General features: G+C 42.8%; 1 protein-coding gene across 4 annotated transcripts in view; it reads right to left on the minus strand.

The window, feature by feature from the left end:
• The window catches only part of tiam1a (TIAM Rac1 associated GEF 1a), a 236524-nt gene that overhangs the window by 40959 nt on the left and 173705 nt on the right, over positions 1-21860 (minus strand). The window lies entirely within an intron of this gene.

Genomic DNA, 21860 nt, shown 5'->3' on the forward strand with positions numbered 1-21860 from the left:
CATAGACTGATGAACAAGGACCCCCAGATCCCGTTGTACTTCCCCTTTTCCCAATTTGAAGCCATTTAGATAGTAATCTGCTTCCTGTTTTTGCTACCAAAGTGGATAACCTCACATTTATCTACATTAAACTTCACCTGTCATGCATCTGCCCACTCCCACTACCTGTCCAAGTCACCCTGCATTCTCATAGCATCCTCCTCACGGTTCACACTGCCACCCAGCTTTGTGTCATCTGCAAATTTGCTAATGTTACTTTGAATCCCTTCATCCAAATCATTGATGTATATTGTAAATATCTGCGGTCCCAGCACCGAGCCTTGTGGTACCCCACTAGTCACTGCCTGCTATTCTGAAAGGGACCCGTTAATCCATACTCTTTGTTTCATGTCTGACAACCACTTCTCTATCCATGTCAGCACTCTACCCCCAATCCCATATGCCCTAATTTTGCCCACTAATCTCCTATGTGGGACCTTATCAAATGCTTTCTGAAAGTCCAGGTACACTACATCCACTGGCTCTCCCTTGTCCATTTTCCTAGTTACATCTTCAAAAAATTCCAAAAGATTAGTCAAGCATGATTTCCCCTTCGTAAATCCATGCTGACTCGGACCGATCTTGTTACTTCTATCCAAATGTTCGGCTATCTCATCTTTTATAATTGACTCCAGCATCTTCCCCACCACTGATGTCAGGCTAACTGGTCTATAATTCCCTGTTTTCTCTCTCCCGCCTTTCTTAAAAAGTGGGATAACATTAGATACCCTCCAATCCACAGGAAATGTTCCCGATTCTATAGAACATTGGAAAATTATCACCAATGCATTCACGATTTCTAGAGCTACTTCCTAAGTACTCTGGGATGCAGACCATCAGGCCCTGGGATTTATCAGCCTTCAGTCCACTCAGTCTATCCAACACCATTTCCTGCATAATGTGGATTTCCTTCAGTTCCTCCATCACCCCAGATCCTCTGGCCACTATATGAGGACGATTGTTTGTGTCCTCCTTAGTAAGACAGATCCAAAGTACTGAAGAAGGGTTTCGTTTGTGTCCTCCTTAGTAAGACAGATCCAAAGTACCTGTTCAACTCATCTGCCATTTCCTTGTTCCCCATAATAAATTCACCTCTTTTCAGTCTACAAGGGTCCAACTTTGGTCTTAACTAATTTTTTCCTCTTCACATACCCAAAGAAGCTTTAACTATCCTGCTTTATATTCTTGGCTAGCTTACCTTCTTACCTCATCTTTTCTCCCCGTATTGTCTTTTTGGTTATCTTCTGTTGTTTTTTAAACATTACCCAATCCTCTTGCTTCCCGCTCATCTTTGCAACGTTGTACTTCTTCGCTTTAATTTTTATAGCAAATTATTACATTTTTGTATTAAATTTTATACTCTGCAAGGTCAGATTTCCTGACCAAGAATGAACAGAACTTCCCCCTGGAAGACCAGAGCTACTGCCTTCAGTCACCATGTTCCTGAGCAGTGGATTCCATTACTTTCTTTGGTAATTATCTGAACTAGTCAATCTATCTGCAAAGAAGTCATATAATATGGAACCTTGCACTTATGCGCACTGAGTCCATGCCAACCATCAAGGTCCCATCATTGATATTCTTTTTTTAGCCCAGGGTGAACTTCAGCTCAAGTAATGGCCACCACTAATATCCCCTATTTATACATTTGAAACATCATCTGCCTGTGCTGCTGTTTATCTTCTGGAGATTTCCTCATTCAAGAATATGATATAATTAAAACAATTCTTCCAGATCACTCCCTGCCAACCTGCCTCATTCTGAGCCCAGGAAACTCAAGGTTAGTCAAAGTTCTGGGAGCCATGTCCTACCTTGTATCCAGTCGAGTGGGGGCGTCGTCGAGTATGGCTGCCCCGCCTGCAGCTGTTTGTTCTTTCACCCTTTTTTTTTTATTTTTAGTGTGTTAAAAACTTTTTTTTTGGAGGTCTAGTCTTTTAATGTGGGGTGGGGGGGGGGGGTGGGGGGAAACTTTATTTCTCAGTTTACCTGGAGGTCTAGTCTTTCCTCTGAGCCGCATCATCGCCCTTTCCCGCAGCAGGGGGGGGGGGACTTGGGGGGGGGGGGGGCCGGGGGAGAGGGCCTGATACTGTATTGTCTCAGTCCAGGCCCAACCTGGGTGACGAGAGAGGACTGGACGGTTGCCTTCCCTCTGAGAACGAGGGGGGGGTGTCATGGTACAATTTCAGTCATTAACAAAGTAGGAGTAAATGCCTTTTCACAATGCAGCAGGCAGTGACCGCAGAAGGCGAATGGTATGTTAGCATTCATAGCAAAAGGATTTGAGTATGGAGGAGCAGGGAGGTCCTCCTAATCTGAGGAAAGACATTCTTGCCATAGAGGGAGTACAGAGAAGGTTCACCAGACTGATTCCTGGGATGTCAGGACTTTCATATGAGGAAAGACTGGATAGACTCGGTTTGTACTCGCTAGAATTTAGAAGATTGAGGGGGGATCTTATAGAAACTTACAAAATTCTTAAGGGGTTGGACAGGCTAGATGCAGGAAGATTGTTCCCGATGTTGGGGAAGTCCAGAACAAGGGGTCACAGTTTAAGGATAAGGGGGAAATCTTTTAGGACTGAGATGAGGAAAACATTTTTCACACAGATAGTGGTGAATCTCTGGAATTCTCTGCCACAGAAGGTAGTTGAGGCCAGTTCATTGGCTATATTTAAGAGGGAGTTAGATGTGGCACTTGTGGCTAAAGGGATCAGGGGAGGGGGTATGGAGAGAAGGCAGGTACAGGATACTGAAGTCTGAAGAAGGGTTTCGACAAGAAACGTCGCCTATTTTCTTCGCTCCATAGATGCTGCTGCACCAGCTGAGTTTCTCCAGCAATTTTGTGTACACAGGATACTGAGTTGGATGATCAGCCATGATCATATTGAATGGCGGTGCAGGCTCGAAGGGCCGAATGGCCTACTCCAGCACCTATTTTCTATGTTTCTATGTTTCTATGTTGTGTTTTCTTTTTAGTGGTGTGCTGCAAATGGCAACTCAAATTTCACTACACCAAATGGTGTATGTGACAATACATGTCCTTTGTCCTTTGTCTCATCAATGCTGTGCTTACTGATCTTCACATGCTCTTTGTTGAGCAATGCCTTGATTTTAAAGCTTTCATGTTTCGTATTGTATTGTATTGTATTGTATTCAATTTATTGTCATTATCTCATATTAGCGACAACGAAATGAATTCAAGTTCTTCCACTGTCTTTCCCTTCCCATTTCTATAATTTACTCTGTAATCAAATGAGGAAAGATTGGAAAGACTGGGCATGTATTCACTGGAATTTAGAAGGATGAGAGGAAATCTTATAGAAACGTATAAAATTATAAAAGAACTGGACAAGCTAGATGCAGGAAAAATGTTCCCAATGTTGGGGGGGTCCAGAATAGGGGCCACAGTCTAAGAATAAAGGGGAGGCCATTTAAAACTGAGATGAGAAAAAAAAATTCCCCAGAGGGTTCTGAATTTGTGGAATTCTCTGCCACAGCAGGCAGTGGAGGCCAATTCACTGGATGAATTTAAAAGAGAGTTAGATAGAGCTCTTGGGGCTAGCGGAATCAAGCGATATCAAGCGAATCATCTCTCACAGTCCACCTTGAAGCTTACAAACTCCACCTCACTGACTACAAAGATGCCCTCATTGCTGCAAAATCTGCCTACCTCTCCTCCATATTCACCGATCCCTGCCTAAACCACAGAACCCTCTTCTCCACAGTGGGCAACCTCCTCAAGCCTCGAGCCAACACTCTCCCTACCTCTACTCCGGATCTCTGCAACTCATTCCTCCACTTTTTCGCTGATAAAATCAGCACCATCTATCAATCTTTATCTCCTGTACCCAACTCCATCTGCATCTACTCCAACACCAACCAAGGCTCCTCCTTTCAACATCTCCACTGACCTCCTTACCCCTCCTCCACACTGCTTCCTCTCCCAGTTTGACCTGGTCACCCCTATTGAAATCTCCAAACTCATCAGCTCTTCCAAACCCACTACCTGCTCCCTTGACCCTCTCCCCACTCCCCTGCTGAAGTCCTACCTCCCCGTTCTCTGCCCCTACCTCACTAATCTCTTCAACTCCTCATTGTCCCAAGGAATTGTCCCCTCCGCTTTCAAAACTGCTGCTGTTACACCAATCTTAAAGAAACCTGGTCTTGATCCCTCCTCTCTCATTAACTACCGCCCAATCTCAAACCTCCCCTTTCTTTCAAAAACCCTGGAGCATATCGTTGCGTCGCAACTTCATTCCCACCTCCTTGCGTTTAACCTACTTGAACCCCTCCAATCTGGCTTTCGCCCCCTCCATAGCACAGAAACTGCTCTCCTCAAAGTCCTCAACGACCTCCTCACCTCTGCTGACACTGGTTCCCTCAACATCCTCATCCTCCTCGACCTGAGCGCAGCCTTCGATACAGTGAACCATAACATCCTGCTCACCAGACTCAAAGACCTCGGCATTGAAGGCTCTGCACTCAGCTGGCTCCGTTCCTATCTTTCCAACAGATCCCACTTCATTTCTCTCCACAACCACACCTCTGCTACAGCCACAGTCACTCAAGGCGTTCCCCAAGACTCCGTACTCGGCCCCCTCCTCTTCATCATCTACATCCTCCCCCTTGGTCAGATACTCCGCCACTTCAACCTGGACTTCCACTGTTACGCTGACGACACCCAGATCTACCTCGGCACCAAATCCCCCCCACAACCTCCCCCCCTCTCCCATATCAACTCCTGTTTGTCAGCTATAAAATCCTGGACGCAACATAATTTCCTCAAACTCAACAGCGATAAGACAGAATTCCTCCTCATAGGCTCCAAAGCCACACTCAGCAAAATCAATAACCCCACTCTCACCATCGACGGCACCACTGTCTCCCCATCTCCCCAGGCCCGCAACCTTGGCGTGATCTTTGAGTCCATCCTCTCCCTTGAACCTCACATCCGCCATGTCATTAAAACCTCCTTCTTTCATCTCCGCAACATTGCTAAACTCAGACCCTCTCTCACACCTCCCGCTGCTGGAAGACTCATCCATGCCTTCATCTCCTCCCGACTAGACTACTGCAACTCACTTATCCTTGGCATCAGCTCCACCTACATCAACCGACCAACTGGTCCAGAACGCAGCCGTCCGACTCATCACCCACACCAAATCCTGGCATCACATCACTCCAGTCCTCAAACAACTTCACTGGCTTCCCATCTCCCACCGGATCAACTACAAAATTCTGATCCTCACTTACAAAGCCCTCCACCATCTGGCCCCCCCATATCTCACTGACCTCCTCTCCCCCTACCAACCCTCACGGTCCCTCAGATCCACATCAGCCGGTCTCCTCTCCATCCACAAGTCCAACTCCGCAGTTTTGGGGACAGAGCCTTCTCCAGGGCAGCTCCCAGGCTCTGGAACTCCCTCCCCCAACTGATCCGCAATTCCGTGTCCCTCACCATCTTCCAGTCCCGCCTCAAGACCCATCTCTTCACCTCTGCCTATCCTTAGCCCCACGTCCCCCTCCCTTTTCATCTGTGCATTAATTGCCTCATATTGTGTTTTGTATTGAGTTCTGTCTTTACTTTGTGTACTAGTCATGTCTCTACTATTTATTTCATTCCCTTACATGTTTTTCCTCTACCTGCTAAATTTTTGTAAGGTGTCCTTGAGACTCTTGAAAAGCGCCCATAAATAAAATTTACTATTATTATTATTATTGGTATGGGGAGAAGGTAGGCATGGGTTACTGATTGTGGATGATCAGCCATGATCACAATGAATGGCGGTGCTGGCTCGGAGGGCCGAATGGCCTCCTCCTGCACGTATTTTCTATGTCTAAACATAAATTTCACATTGACCTATTTTAATTCAGCATCACAATTAGCTGAAAGTATGGTCTGGAACACTGTAAAGAGAAGCATCTCAACTGCCTCTTTAGTTTAGGAGCATCAGAAAAGATAACATTGAAAGATAATGCTTGTTTAAAATCTAAATATTTTACTGAAGCAAATTTTACCGACTGTTGAAAAATAAAAATTAGTTAGCAAAAATAATTATTCTACATGCGAGTTCGACATGTCAAGATCAGCAAAGTCCTTTGAAATATTCAACAGTAAATCTTTCAGATCTTAGACACTTACCAAAAGAACAATTTCCAAAAGTGTGACCTACTCATGTGCAATAATATGTTCAAACCTTTGAGAACAACAGCATTCGGAAATTAATCACAAAGATGTGATTAAAAACAGTGCTCACACATCCTACTTCGCTGTTTTTACAAGGTAATTCCATTTAGATTGGAGAAGTTTCCATTTCATAAGAACATAATATTGAGAAACAAGACTAGGCTACATGACCCTCCCATTTAAGAAGTTCAGGGTCAAGCCTCAAAATCACTTTACTCTCTGTTCCTCACAGTTCCTGAATGTTTACAAATCTACTCAATATACTTAACATCGGGGCACCATAAGTCTTCTGGAGCCGAGAATACCAAAGCCCAGCACCCCTCAATGTAAATAAATTTTTGTCCAAATAACCAAACCTTTATCCTGACCTGATTTCCCTAGTCCTTGACTTTCTAGCTGGTCCAAAAAGCTTCTTGACATCCACTTCAAATACCTGGGTGTGCATATCTCTGGAAATTTGTCCTGGATGCACATTGATGCAGTCATAAAGTTAGCCCATCAGTGCCTCTACTTCCTAAGAGGATTGAGGCGATTCGGTATGTCGAAAAATGTTCTCTTGAACGTCTAATGATGTACAGTTGAGACCATATTGACCGGTTGCCTCATAGCCTGCTTTGGCAGCTCAAACACTCAGGAACGAAGATTGCAAAAAGTATAGAACACTACCCAGTCCATCACGGGGTATTCACCTCCCCATCTTTGAAGGAGTCGCAACCAGCATCATCAGAGACTCACACCGTCCTGGCCACGCTCTCATTTGTCCTACAATCTGGAAGGTGGTATAGGAGCCTGAAAACTGTAAACTGTAATGCTAATATGCAAATTGGAGGAACAGCACTTCATATTTCGCTTGGGCAGCTTACAACCCAGCGGTATGAACGTTGATTTCTCTAATTTTAAGTAACTCCTCCATTCCTTCCCCCACCCCCCCAGTCCCCGTCTCCATCCCCCACCCTAGTCGTCTTACTAGTTCCACTGTTTGCATCCTTATATACCGCTCATTAGCACATCTTCACCAGCCAAACAATGGGCCATCATGGGCTCCACCCTTCCTGAGGTCATCTGTTTCAGGCCCTGTTATTTTCTGGCCTTCTCTATCTCTCAGTCTGAAGAAGAGTTCTGACCCGAAACTTCACCTTTTCCTTTTCTGCAGAGATGCTGCTTGATCTCCAGAATAAGTGAGTTCGGTATTCTGAAAAACGCAAGGAATCGTGGGATTTGTCAACGGTCACCCACGATAAACATTCTCGGCAACTGTGCTACTGCATGAATACAGACCGCGTTTCATCCGTAGGCAGGATCGACCCGGGACTCCAGCACTGCAAGCGCTGTTGAATTGCTACTGGACGTAATTCTGTACTGGCGAACACCGGCCCCGAGCAGTGGCGGCCCAGGCTTACAGCCAGCGTGGAGAAGAAGCGCTAATTCCACTGCTCCGGGCCAGTGTCCTGTCAGTCCAGGGCTGTTGGTTAACCCGGCGCGACAGGCAGAGTTGAGCTGCAGTTAGCGCATCTTTACCGCGCTAACTGCTGGCTGTAAGCCTGGGCCGCCACTGCTCCGGGCTGGTGTCCCGTCAGTCCAGAGTCACCCCGGACATCTCCGGCCACACCCGGACAGGGATGGGACATGCGGGAGGGGACGGGGACGGTCAAGTAACAATTCACCAGCGCTTGCAGCGCAGGAGACCCGGGTTCGATCCTGACTACGGATGAAACGCAGCAACACAGCTGCCGAGAATCTTTATCGCGAGGAACCTATGACCTGGGCCTGCGCAGTCATAATACCGAACTCGCTTATTACTCCAGAATTTTGTGTCTATCTTCTGACTCTTAACTGGGTCCATCCTGCTCACAATATCTCAATTAGATCATCTTTCCTTCTTCTAAACTATTAAGTGTAGAATAATCTTTCTCAGTCTCTCCTCATCCGACAACATTATTATCCCAGTGAATCAACACTGCACTGACCTCAATGAAGGATATCCTTCCTCTCTTACGTATAACGACTTGGAACTGCATAGAATACTCAAAGTGTAGTCTTATCAAAACCTTGTACAAAACCAGTAAGACTGTTGCCTTTATCCCAATTACCATGTAATAAATGCCAGCTTATCAATAGCATTCCTAATTGCTTGTTCTGCCTACATGTTACATTTATGTGACTCATAAACCAGTAAACCAAGATTTTTTTAATATATCATAATGTTCTGGCATCTCATTGTCCCACATTATAGGTGAAAGAGCAACCAGCTTGCTTGATTCAGGTAGACTGATAGTGTGTTTACCACAAAAATAAGCTTTTAAGCTAGCTGAAGGAAATAACACGAAACTCGCACCTCGATATTGTCTTTAACTAAGTACAATATCACACAAAATTTAATATTGAGACACTTAAGATGATGGAATGGCAGATTAAAGTGTTAAGAGTTAAGAAGGGATTTAAACGGCTGTGAAATGGAGAGACCAAGAGATTTAGGGAGGGAATTCTGTGCTTTAAAAATGTAGGTAGAAATGCCAATAATGGAACGACGAAAATCAAGGTTTAAGAAGTGGGAATTGGAGAAGCAGAGATCTTGGAGAGTTACAATGTTGGGTAAAATTACAGAGGGCCAAGATAATAGAGCAATTTTAATAAAAGCCTGAAAAGATTAAAATCAAGGCAGAGCTTAAAGAGGCGACAATGTAGTTCAGTTATCACAAATTAAAAAAGACGAGACCATGAAAGTCAGGTCACATGTGGTGACGATTCCAAGCCATGGACAGGAGAACACAAGACATAACGTCATAAGTGATAGGAGTAGAATTAGGCCATTTGGCCCATCAAGTCTACTCCGCCATTCAATCATGGCTGATCTATCTCTCCCTCCTAACCCCATTCTCCTGCCTTCACCCCATAACCTCTGACACCTGTACTAATCAAAAATCTATCTATCTCTGCCTTAAAAATATCCACTTATGAAGACTGTCTTATGAAGAAAGACTGGATAGACTTGGTTTATACTCTCTAGAATTTAGGAGATTGAGAGGGGATCTTATAGAAACTTACAAAATTCTTAAGGGTTTGGACAGGCTAGATGCAGGAAGATTGTTCCCGATGTTAGGGAAGTCCAGGACAAGGGGTCACAGCTTAAGGATAAGGGGGAAATCCTTTAAAACCGAGATGAGAAGAACTTTTTTCACACAGAGAGTGGTGAATCTCTGGAACCCTCTGCCACAGAGGGTAGTTGAGGCCAGTTCATTGGCTATATTTGAGAGGGAGTTAGATGTGGCCCTTGTGGCTAAGGGGATCAGGGGGTATGGAGAGAAGGCAGGTACGGGATACTGAGTTGGATGATCAGCCATGATCATATTGAATGGCGGTGCAGGCTCGAAGGGCCGAATGGCCTACTCCTGCACTAATTTCTATGTTTCTATGTTTCTATGTCTCCAGTCTTCTGTGACAAAGACTAAAGAAATTCCACCCTCCGACTAAAGAAATTCCAACTCATCTCCTTTCTAAAAGAGAGTCTTTTAATTCTGAGGCCATGACCTCGTCATAGACTCTCCCACTAGTGGATACATCTGCATCTGCAGGATCTGTTAAAACGACCAAGTGGAAATGTAATAAAACAAAAATGAACATTTCAAAGGCAGATGATTTAAGTTAGCACTGGAGCTGGGTGATATCTGGAGCTGGGTGAGACTGGCACTCATAGATCTGAAACAAAAAGTACAGACAAAACAAGAAGATGATGAAAGCACCCAGCAGATCAAGTGGCATCCAAGGGGAAAAAAAAGTTGAAATTGCAGGTCAAGGCTCTTCATCTGAACCGGAGAGCTGAGAAAAGAAGTGTGTTTAAGTTACAGGGCAGGGGAAACGTGTAAAGAGAACAGGGGGAACATGAATGAAAGTTGTACAGTCCAAATCCATAGAAAATCCAAAGTGGCAACACCAGCAAATATAGTAGTAACAAAGGCATATGGTATGCTTGCCTTCATCGGTCGTGGCATTGAGTGTAAGAGACGCAAAATCACGTTGCAGCTTTATAAAACATTGGTTAGGCTGCTTTTGGGGCATCGTGTGTAGTTGTGGTCACCCTGTTACAAAAGGAATGTGGAGGCTTTGGAGAGAGGCCAGAAGAGGTTTACCAAAATGCTGCCTGGATTCGAGGACATTAGCTACAAGGAGAGGTTGGACAAACTTGGATTGTTTTCTCTGGAACATCGGAGATTGAGGGGAGACCTGAAAGAAGTTTAGAGAATTATGAGAGGCATAGAAAAGGTGAAGTGTCAAAATCTGTGTCCTTGAGTGGAAACATCAAAGTCGCAGGACCCCGCGTTGTTGTACTTCCGGTGGCGCTGGTGCCAGCTGCCTCCACCTACAGCCTTTATCGTTTTGTTTTTTTTGTTATGTTGATGTGTGTTTTTGATGTTTTTTTTAATGTTTTAATGTGGGGGAAGAGGGCACGGTAAGGGGGATACCGTCCTTCAGTCGCTTCCTGGAGAAGACGCGACTATTATTCGAGTCGCGTCCTCGCCCCCCCCAGCGGCCTACCTACTAGATTGACGCGGCCTTTCTTGCCGGGATCGACCAGAGCTCCAGCAGCGGTGGGACAGCGCTGATACATCGCGGGGCTGGCGATGCCTTACCGGGGATCGCCATCTGGAGCCTGCGGCACCGACATCATGGAGCTGCGGTTTGCGGGCTCCCAATTCGGGCGGCGCTGACCAACAACGCGGGGTCCTGCGACTCTGCCCGGCTCGGCCTGCGGACTCGGGAGCTGCGGACCACGGTGGGAGGCGGCTGATCGGGAGGTCCCGGGCCGCTGAGGAGGATGTTCACCGTCGGGGTTCGGCGTCGGCGTTCCATCGGCCCGGCGTGAGGGTCTGGGCATCGGGTCACCCGGGGCGGCGACTGCGGGTGCTCGGAAGGCCCCGACCACGGGGAACAACTGGGAAGATCGGAGGGGAGGCTGGCTGGACTATGGTGCCCTCCTCACCTTGGTGCCATTTATGTTATGTTGTGTCGTGGACTTCTGTTTTTGTGCTTTTTTTTAGATTCTATTTTATTTTTAATATGTTTTATTATTTATTATTATTTATTTAGTTTTATGATACTGCTTGTAAGGTAAATTCATTTTGTTGTATCTAACTGAGACAATGACAATAAATTGAATACAATACGATACAATACAAAGTCTGGAGGGCATAGCTTTAAGATTAGAGCAGGGTAGTTTAACAGAGATGTACGGGACACGTTTTTGCCAAGTGAAGTGTGGTGAGTACCTGGAACACACTGCCAGGGGTTGTGGTGGAAGCAGGTGTAATAGTGGCCTCTAAGCAGTTTTTAGACGGTCATGTGGATATGAAGGGAATGCAGGGATATGAATCACATGCAGGCAGAAGGAATTTGTTTAACTTGGCATTATGTTCAGCACAGACATGGTGGGCTGAAGGGTCTGTTCCTGAGCTGTAACATCCCATGTTCCAATGTTCAGGCAACAGCTACTATAAAAACCAGCAGTGAGAAACAGAAGATAAAAAAATAAACAAAGTAAAACAGAAATGCATAGGCAGATTTGTGGCTGAAGGGAATAAAAAGGATGGGTCTTGAGATTGTTGAATTCATTTGAAAGTTCCAAGGACTACAACATGCCCATATAGATGATGTGTTATTTCTTGAGCTGACAAAATATATTTTTGCAGCAATGTAGGAGTTTGTTGAGAGACGTCAGCATTAGAGTGGAATGGGAAAATTAAGTGGGTCAGGGTCACTCTTGCGAACTGAACAGAGATGTTCTGCAAAGTGATCATTCAATCTGTGTTCAGTTGCGGCATTGTGGAGGAAACCACTTTGTCAGCAACAAAAAGCAATGTGCTTGAGTAAAAAAAAATGCAAAAGAATTGATGCTTTATTCATAGAGCTGTTTCTGACGTGAATGATGGGAAGAGGTAAAAATGTAGGTGCAGTATCTCCCACGATTGCATTGAATGGTACTGGAGATGGAAGACTGGACCAAGGAGTTGAGGAGGGAATGAGATGGGAGGGTAAATGTACCTGCAGGAAAGGGTACAGGTAAGATTCTCAAGGATTTTGCCAGGACTGGAGGGCTTGAGTTATAAGGAGTGGCTGGATAGGTTAGGGCTTTTCTCCACAGAACACAGGAGGTTGAAGGGTGACCTTATACATATATTTAAGATCACGAGGAGAATATGGTTACAGTCTTTTTCCCAGGGTAGGGGGATTCTAAAACTCGAGGACATTGATTATAGTATTCAGGCGAAAGATTTAAAGGGGACCTGAGGGGCAACCTTTTCCACAAGAAGGGCCGTGAGTAGATGGCAGGGGAATCTGTAGAATCGGGCACAATTACATTGTTTAACAAGAATTTGGGCAAGTCCACGTACTCGAATTATAAGAAACACGTCAACTTTGTAATAAACTAAATCATTTCAATATGATTCGTAGCTTATATTTGAAACATTTATTCTCAGAGCATGTGCTTGAGGGTGGGGGAAGTGGGATAGAGAGGCACATGCACTTACCCTTTCCTACATGTTACCAATTAAAATATGTGTACACATGTACAGGTACTCCCCGATTTACGATGCTTCAACTTGCGATATTTCGACTTTTCGATTTGCCCCATAACGTTAAAGTTGAGTGAGAGAGTCCTTTCGAAGCTAGCATACTTAAAGTCCTATGCATTCCTTTGTGGCTCATGTAACCTAAATAAAAAGCTCCTCAAATTCTTACAGCTATTTGGCCATTTTCGTCATGACTGCATGTTAAAGCAAGCGCAATGAATAGAAATCCTGTTCCTAAAATGGTTTCTTTCAGCAGAATCCAGGGTTAATGCCCATGTACAGAGCCTTTGTATTTAAGTACTACTATTGGATAATACTATACTTCAAGCAACTACATTACATCACCAAATAAGCATTTACAATGAATTTAAACTTTCAGCATTCAGTTATTTGTATCTGTGTATATTTTTTGCAAATGACTGCTGAAATATAATACTGTGATAACTTATGAGTTTCAAAATTATTAGTTTTCAATAGCTGACATAGAAATAATTATACTTGCTTTTATGTTACAATTGCAATATTCACAAGCCTTATTCAAATACCTTCAAGTGGTTGTATTATGCTTCTGTTTTCTTTTAATCTGAATCAGTTGTATTGTACTAAACATGCTACCTTGCCATTTTACACTTTCAAATATCACATTCATCGTTTAAGTCAATAAAATAAATGTGACAGCTTTTGATATCACAGGAGAGTTTTACAGTTTGTGGGGGTGGTTGGTGATGACTGCAAATCATTCAGTTCTATTCAAAGCTTTGCAAATGATGAAGCAGTCCATGAGCGCAGAATCTGGACTGCATTCAGTTCAGGACTGTGAACAGTAATGCCAAACAAGTATCAGGCTACAATCATCTTCAACATGAGAGCATAGTCTAGTATTTGTTTAACATCATTCACTGCGCGTCAGTCCTGATTTTCGAAGAAGGGTCTCTATCAAAAATGTCACCCATTCCTTCTCTCCAGAGATGCTGCCTGTCCCGCTGAGTTACTCTAGTTTTTGATGTCAATCCTGATTTTTTTTAAAGTCCTCCTACTATGAACAAGTCATAAATAGTGGAATTCTGACTAGTTTCTTGAATAGGTGCAGGTCCAACACAACTATGTGATTAAAGTCCAAGAGATTTTCAACCTTCTGCAAGGAAGATACAATTACCCGTCAAGAATTCACAACCAGCGTCTCACAGACCTGTGGCCTTTATCATCATGATGGCAATATATTATGCACAAGTGTACATCACTACCTCCAATTTGCAATTTCATTATTCCTTGAATGAATCTTCCTGCTCTAATCTAACACCACACAAACTTCGGAAGATAGGTTAGCTTCCGCTTTCTGACTACTGAGTAGATAATGAACATGAAAAAGTAATCTAAATTGCCTCATAATGCAAAGTAAGTTACTGGTTCATGTTAGTGGTAATATATTTTTTATCATCACAAGCAGGATTAATATTTCATTTTCTGATTGCCATAGAAAGATGGTGCTTTGTTACACAGCAGTCCCATGATAAACCACATGCAGCTGATGATGGAGGCCTTCCCAAAAATATAACTATTTTTCCAGAGATGTTTATCTCTTGGCCAGATGTAATGTGAATTTTCCTTGTCATATATTGGCTAGAGCTTTGAAATTGTCCTTGTTCTTGACTTTGATCACTTCACTATTGAGAGCCTCATTTATGAAGGTGACGTGTGTAGTTAAAATGTACCACAATCTCTGATCCCAAGGGAGATGGCTTGCCTCTCATGGCAAAACGCAGCAGCAACCAGAACAGTGGCACTACATCTGGCTCTATTGATCAGCAGTGCACAGCTGCTTTTAGATGAGTAAAGGGCCTGCCCCACGGGCAAGCGACCTGCATGCGGCAAGCGCGACCTAAAGGGCCGGTCCCACCAGCAAGCGCCTGCATGCGGAAAGCGCGACCTAACGTGGTCGCTTGAGCCGCGATCAAGGATGTCTCCTAGTTGGATCAGAACCGGTTTGGGTGGAAAAATGTCAGATGGAGTTTAATCTGGGCAAGTGTGAGATGTTGCACTTCAGGATATCAAATACAAGTGAAAAGTATACAGTTAATGGCAGGACTCTTAACAACACCGATGCACAGAGGGAACTTGGGGTCCAATTGTATAGCTCCCTGAAAGTACCAATACAACTAGAGTGGTAAACAAGATGAATAATATGCATGGGCATTGAGTAAAAGAGACAGTAAGTTATGTTGCAGCTTTATAAAACTACTAGACCTATTGGGACCATTGGGTCAGTTCCCCCAACGTAATATTCCACCACTTACCCATTCCCCCAACGCAACCCGTTCCACCAATGCAATATTGCACCATTCACCCATAGCCCCCCAACTGCACAGGTGCGGCTCATTTCCCCTCATCCCCTAGCACACCCTCCCCCTCCTCTTCACCCTCCCTTTTTTTAAACTTAAAAAAAATTGATTTTTCACTTTAAAAAATCCAATTCCAAATGCTGCCCCTGCCCGCTACATTGTTACAAATGACAGGACTCCCAGTGGAATTGGATTTTTTACAGTGAAAAGTTAAAATTTTTAAGTTTAAAATGTGAATAACCTGTAAAATATACCGTCAATCTGACCAAAACTTGATACAACACACTACAGGACAATGGTGAGTAAGGTGGTCCAAAAATTGTAGCGCTATCGTGTACTGTTTTGGTGTAATATCAGGAGCAGACAGACAGACATAGGAACAAACAAGATGAGAGTTTTAGCAATATACTAGACCAAGTGCAGACCCGTTGGGTCTGCTCCCCCAACCCAATATTCCACCATGCACCCGTCTCCTCCAACGGAACTGAACCCGTTCCCAAATGTAAGATTCCAGCACTCCCCTGCCTCCCTCAGCAGTGCATTAAAAAAAAATCCAATTTCACCTCCTCTGCCTGCTGCAGCAGTTCCAATTGCAATACCATTGGCCCTCCCCCTCCTGTTGAAGCACTTGCTGTGATATCCCATTGAGGTGAAAAGTTCAGAGTGTTCCTGTCTTGCAACTTTGTTTTGAAGTGTGTTGGAAGCTGATAGGAAGGAGCAGCGAATCAAAAGGAAGAAAGGCAGCCGGATCTATCTATCTATCTATTATTATTTATAATAATAGATAGATAGATAGATAGATAGATAGATAGATAGATAGATAGATAGATAGATAGATAGATAGCTGGTTAGGCCGCATTATGTGGCCCATCATAGAGACTTTGCAGGAGATACTGAGGCTTTGCAGGAGCGGTTAGCCTGGATACTGGCTTGATTAGAGGATATTAGCTTTACGGAAAGGCTGTATGACCTTGGATTGTTTTCCCTGGAGCATTGGACACCTGGTAGAAGTTTACAAAAATTATGAGAGGTATGGTCAGGGTAGGCAGTCGTCATCTATTTCCCAGGATGGAAACATCAAATACTGGGCATAGTTTGAAGGTGAGAGGGGGAAAGGAGGGGTGCATGGGGGGTAGTTTTGTTTTACACAGAGAATGTCAGATGCCTGTAAGGTTGAGGTGGAAGGAGATTCGATAGTGTGTTGAAAGAGACTTTTAGATAGGCTCATTAATATGCAGGCATTGGAGGGACATAGATTATGTGCAGGCAGAAATAATTAATTTAATTTGGCATCATGTACAATATAAACATGATGGGTCAAAGGACCTGGGCTCTCAAACTATATAAATGTTAACCACACTGCAGCTTCTGGGGAGGGTTTTATTTAAAATTGAACTCATTTATCTGGGGAGATCTGGAACCATGTTTAGTCAACTGCTGCCTTGATGTAAGGGCAGCTACTTACACTTTCAGCAATGTACTTGCAACTTATTTGATTCAAAATAGTGATAAAAACCATCAGCCAAGCAATCATGGTGAAACATGAATTTAATTTCAGTTTCACTAAGCAGGATATTTCTGAGTACTAGCCATGTGAAAGAATGATTAATGATTCCTTCCCATCATACTGCTGATGATTGGAAAGAGGATGGTATGGTTTTAATTTATTTATCCCATTGTTTTATTAAGAACACAATTGGACAATGCACAGGTCCACCACCAATTTTCTGGCACCCTTGGTCCCAGAGCCTTTATGAATTATCCATTTTGCCAGACCAACAGAGGTTACAGCATCCGAGAGTAGTCTAATGGTACCAGAATGGTCCACCTAGGCGCCAAGATACAGCCAGCAAAGTCAGCCTCGAAAGACAGCTATGGGAATAGATCTGCCCACTCCAGCCAGGCCAGTGTTCCAGAGACCTGGCCGCAGGGGCAAATTTGACCTGCCGATCGGCCATGGATGCCGACTATGTGAACAGAGTTGCCGGTTCTGACCGGGCCGGACTTCCAGAGCTCCAGCCGCAGGGGGCATATTCGACCCGTCATTCAATGCGGAAGTCCCGATGAGGTGAAGTTTGGCTGCTTTACCCGGACTATGTGTCACATTTTGGGGAGGGGTGAATTTCAAATGCTCTCTTGTAATTCTGTCCAGATTAAAAAGGGTGCTGGACCACCAGTTGCCGGAAAATCGGTGGCGAACCTGTAAAATATTCTGAGCACGATGCCACGGTCATAAAAAAAATACGTTTCATAGCTTAAAAAACGGCTGGTTCTATTAGTGTTAGGACTTAGAGACTCAGGATTTCTCAAATTGCTGGGCGTTAACATCACGAATGACTAATTCTGGGTGCAGCACATTAATATAACAATGCAGAAGCTTCGCTGGTGCCTCTACTTTCTCAGAAGTTTAATGAGATTCTGCATGTCTGCAAATACTCTAACAAACGTCCTCAAATGCACCACAGAAACTATCATGACTGGTTGTATCATGGCCTGATATGGCATTTCCAATGTAAGGGGCAGCAGAGAAGGGTGGAATCAGCCTTGTCCATCATGGGAATGGCCCTCCTCACCATCAAAAGCATTTCCATGAGGTGCTGCCTCAAGGCGCCAGCATCTATCACCCAGAAGCCTCACCTCTTTTTTGCATTGCTACCATCGAGCAGGAGGTACAGAAATCTGAAGTCTCACACTGCCAGATTCGGGAACTGCTACTTTCATACAACCATCAGGTTTCTTGATCCGACCTGCACAACCTTAATCCTACCTCAGCAATCGAAAACTATGGACCACCTCTTGCACTACAATGGACTTGTTTGCTTGCTGTTGTTTTTACACTAATGCCTTTCTAATTTTGCAGTCTTTTTCTTTTCGCTTCTTTAATAATTTATGTTTAATTTACATGTTTGAGTGTTGTCTATCTCTGTATGCCTGCCATGCTGTTGCAAGCCAGATTTTCATTGTACCTATACCTCACCGGACCTATGCATTAGAACAATAAATAAATACTTTAAATTGGATGTTCAACGGATTAAAGAGTCAAGTTAAGTGTCAAGAGTGTTTTATTGTCATATGTCCCGGAATGCACAATGAAATTCTTACTTGCTGCAGCACAACAGTCATTCAAATGTAATTTGCAGCAATGTGAAATAAACCAAATTATCTGGGCACTAGCAAGATCATGATTATTGGCTAGGTGACTAGGTACTGTTGTGACTTTGAATTCAGTCAATCGGAGGCTAAAGTTGATTGATAAATAAGTCTTTATTTGCCAAGGGAAAGAGACATTCTCTTGGAGACCTTCTTGGTAGCATCTCCCGAACTGAAAGTACATCAAGTTGTTATCCTCCTTAAATTAAAGATGATTCAATACAATTTCAATGACTACAAATATATCATGTATTTCGATTTTTTGAAGATAAAAGGTTCAGTTGGATTAAACATTTACAATGTAGACAGGACATCTCGGAATGTTCCAACACCTTTAGGCACACGGAAGTGCAGATGCTGGTTTACAAAAAAAAAAGATACAAAGTGCTGGAATAACTCAACAGTTTGGGCAACATCGCTGGAGAAAATAGACAGGTGATGATTCGGGTCAGGGCCCTTCATCAGGCATTGTATTTGGGGCAGAGAGCTGCAAGAGAGGTGGGACAAAGCCTGGGAAATGAGAGGTAGACACAGGTGAGGGCGGTTTTGATTGCCAGATGGTTGGACAAAGGCTCGAGATTAAAAGACAAAAGTGAGAGATATGGATAGAAGAGGCATGAAATGTAAAGCCAGAGGAAGAAATACAGGTGAAGAGTATAGGGGAAGTGGAAAGGCGAAAATGGGTGCACATCCAGTTGGAGCACAGGGAAGAGAGGGAGCAAAAGACAAATGCTGGAGGAACTGAGCAGTTCAACCAGCATTTGTGGAGAAAATGAACAGTCTGAAGAAGTTCCTGGCCCAAAACGTCATCTCTCCATTCCCTCCATAAATGCTGCGGACCTGCTGAGTTCCTCCAGCACTTTGTGCTTTGCCCGTTCTCTCAATGACCAGATAACCCTGTTTATATCTCATCCCCATGGTCACTATAGTTTCACTCCAACGACATCCCCTTCCTCCATCCTTCCTGCACCTTTATAAACTTATTTTGTTTTCTTTTCAGTTCTGATGAAGGATTTCTGACCTTAAATGTTTTCCTCGGTTTCTCTTTCCACAAATGCAGTACAACATGCTGAGTATTTGTGGCGTTTTCCGTTTTTGTTCTGAGAATGGGGTTTGTTGCAATTGTTGGAGAAGAAAGAAATGGAGACAATCCTGCATTTAGTAAAAATTGGGAAATGTGAAAACCTCTTGTAATACAAAGTAAATAGCAATGTTAGTTTGGTCCTTCGATGTAACAAAACTGCTCTGGGGGAAATTCGGATTTGGTTAAACAAGATTCGATGACTGAGGTTTGTCTTGAGTGGATTCTTGCCAAAAAAAAGCAGTGGATGTAGTAATTGTGCCGACTGGAAGGATGGGTAGCTTTAGACAGATTGACTTGGGAAACTGGGAAGGATGGCATTTTAGATGGCATGACAGAGTTGCTAAAGAGTTGACTAAATATTAAACTTATATTAAAATGTAAAGATTCAAATTACAAGTAAGTGAAAGCTAGAGGGTTTTTTTTTTAAATCAGCTGTGAAATGAATTATGGTGTAGAAAGATACTTTGATCCATTATAATGTGACGCAGGCTGAATGGGCTCATTCAGTGAAGGTTGTCAGAGACACAAACTATTAAGATTGCCAAGAGGAACAATATGCTGATATATTTGATACAACTTCCTGAGGTCAAGAAATCCAGCACCTCCTGCACAGAGCTGAACAGGTTGACTTACTTTAAAGGGCTTTATTATTTATTGAACTTCTTTTTTGATTTGTTTATTATGTTCTCTATTGACTTCTGTGTTTATAGACCTGTTATGTTGCTGCAGGAAATAATTTAATTGCTCCATTTCAGCACATCTGACATTGAAACACCCTTGACTCTTGAGGTGGAAAATATTGCAAAAAGATCATGTATCAATTAGAACCTTTTTTCCAAGGTGAAAATGTCACCATTTTCCTCACGTGCAAAAACACCAGTTTAAATCAGGTGCTAACAACGTATTTTCCACTGAAAGCCAGGACTCAGAAAACTAGGGGGGGAAAAAAAATAATTGAATTGCAGCCTGACAAACAAAAGCACAGAAATGCATAATCATTGCACTTACGAATGTTACTTTTGGTTAATGCCAGCAGCAATTATAATAGGAAGTGTAAAGGATTGCACTGTGTCCATTAACACTGACACATAAAATCATTACCTTCTATCACTCACTATGCACATTTTACTTTCAACGAAAACCTCAATACGGAAGGTGCAACACACTGGCATAATGCTTAGGGTAAATTAAAATTTTACTCCAGCATCACTAACACCATAATTCACTTAATATTTTAATCTAAAAATATCACTGCATGCAAAGTTCTCCTTCACTGTTACATAAGCAACAACCAGCAAAGATCCTATCTTTGACAACCAGTGTTCATTAACGTACGATGCAGAGAGAGCAAAGGATGATGGGAGCTGACATAAATGAATAAAAAAGTAAAAAAGAAAATACAAAAAGCAAAAACCCAATTTAAAAATAAAATCTTACTTCCACATCTTCCTTCTAAAGTTAACATAAATAAATCTGTCAAAATAAATCAGGTGAAGTGGGTTTCACATTTTGTTAACTGGCCTCTTTTTTATTATAAATGATCTTTCTAAAGTTGCATTGATTCATTGTCACCTTCGGGTATTGTAACCTAGCAACATTGCTCTCTTGCAGCACTTTAGCATAGTGCAGAAAATCAAAGACAGAGTTTAATATGTTACTAGTATTTCCCACATCATTCAACAATTTTCTGATAGAATATGTGTGCAGCCTATTCAGGTTTAGTCTTCACAATTTTTATAGATATATGGCCTTGGACGACAAATGCTGCTGGTGACCTGAATCAATTGCCTGGTAAGCCACTTGACATAACCATCATGGGTCAATCATTCTGCTGTGGAACAGTGATGGCAAATAGGCTACACCATCTAAAAGTAGCCAGATAGCCTACCTTAAAGGTCATTAGTAAAGCAATTAGTTTTACTGCAGTTCAGGGTCTCTGTGATCATTTTTAAGGATTTTAACACTTTGTGTCCACATCTTGTTTTACAGCACTTGCCTTCTGCATTACTAATTTAGTACATTAATTATTACGGTCATAGTTCAATGATACAAGGTGGCCAACACAGCTGTGAGAATTGTACTTTTTCCCTTGCTTTCATATCCTTGCATTCAGCAGGAGAATCACAAATACAAATCACATCCTAACACTCTCTAGACTGCATTGTCTTGTCATCTCTTCTCATATAAAGTACTGTAAAATTATGCCAAATATTAAAATGGGGTTACTTCAGTTAATTTTACATATTGCACATGACATATATCAAAATCAATTGTATACCCTATATGCAGATTATTGAACGATTCTATGCAAACCAAATTGTAACAATAATGAATTCATTATTGCTCCATAATCAACTTCCTTGAAGGAAACAATGATAATTTCAAGGATCACCTTTCTGTACAGAAATAGATTAACATGAGCCTGTTCTTTAAATAACCCATGTGTTTTCGAAACATAATCGCTACAATCAAATATTAAAAAGTACAAAGCATTTT

The sequence above is a fragment of the Leucoraja erinacea genome, chromosome 13, assembly GCF_028641065.1.
Source record: "Leucoraja erinacea ecotype New England chromosome 13, Leri_hhj_1, whole genome shotgun sequence".
In the NCBI taxonomy this organism is placed as follows: domain Eukaryota; kingdom Metazoa; phylum Chordata; class Chondrichthyes; order Rajiformes; family Rajidae; genus Leucoraja; species Leucoraja erinaceus.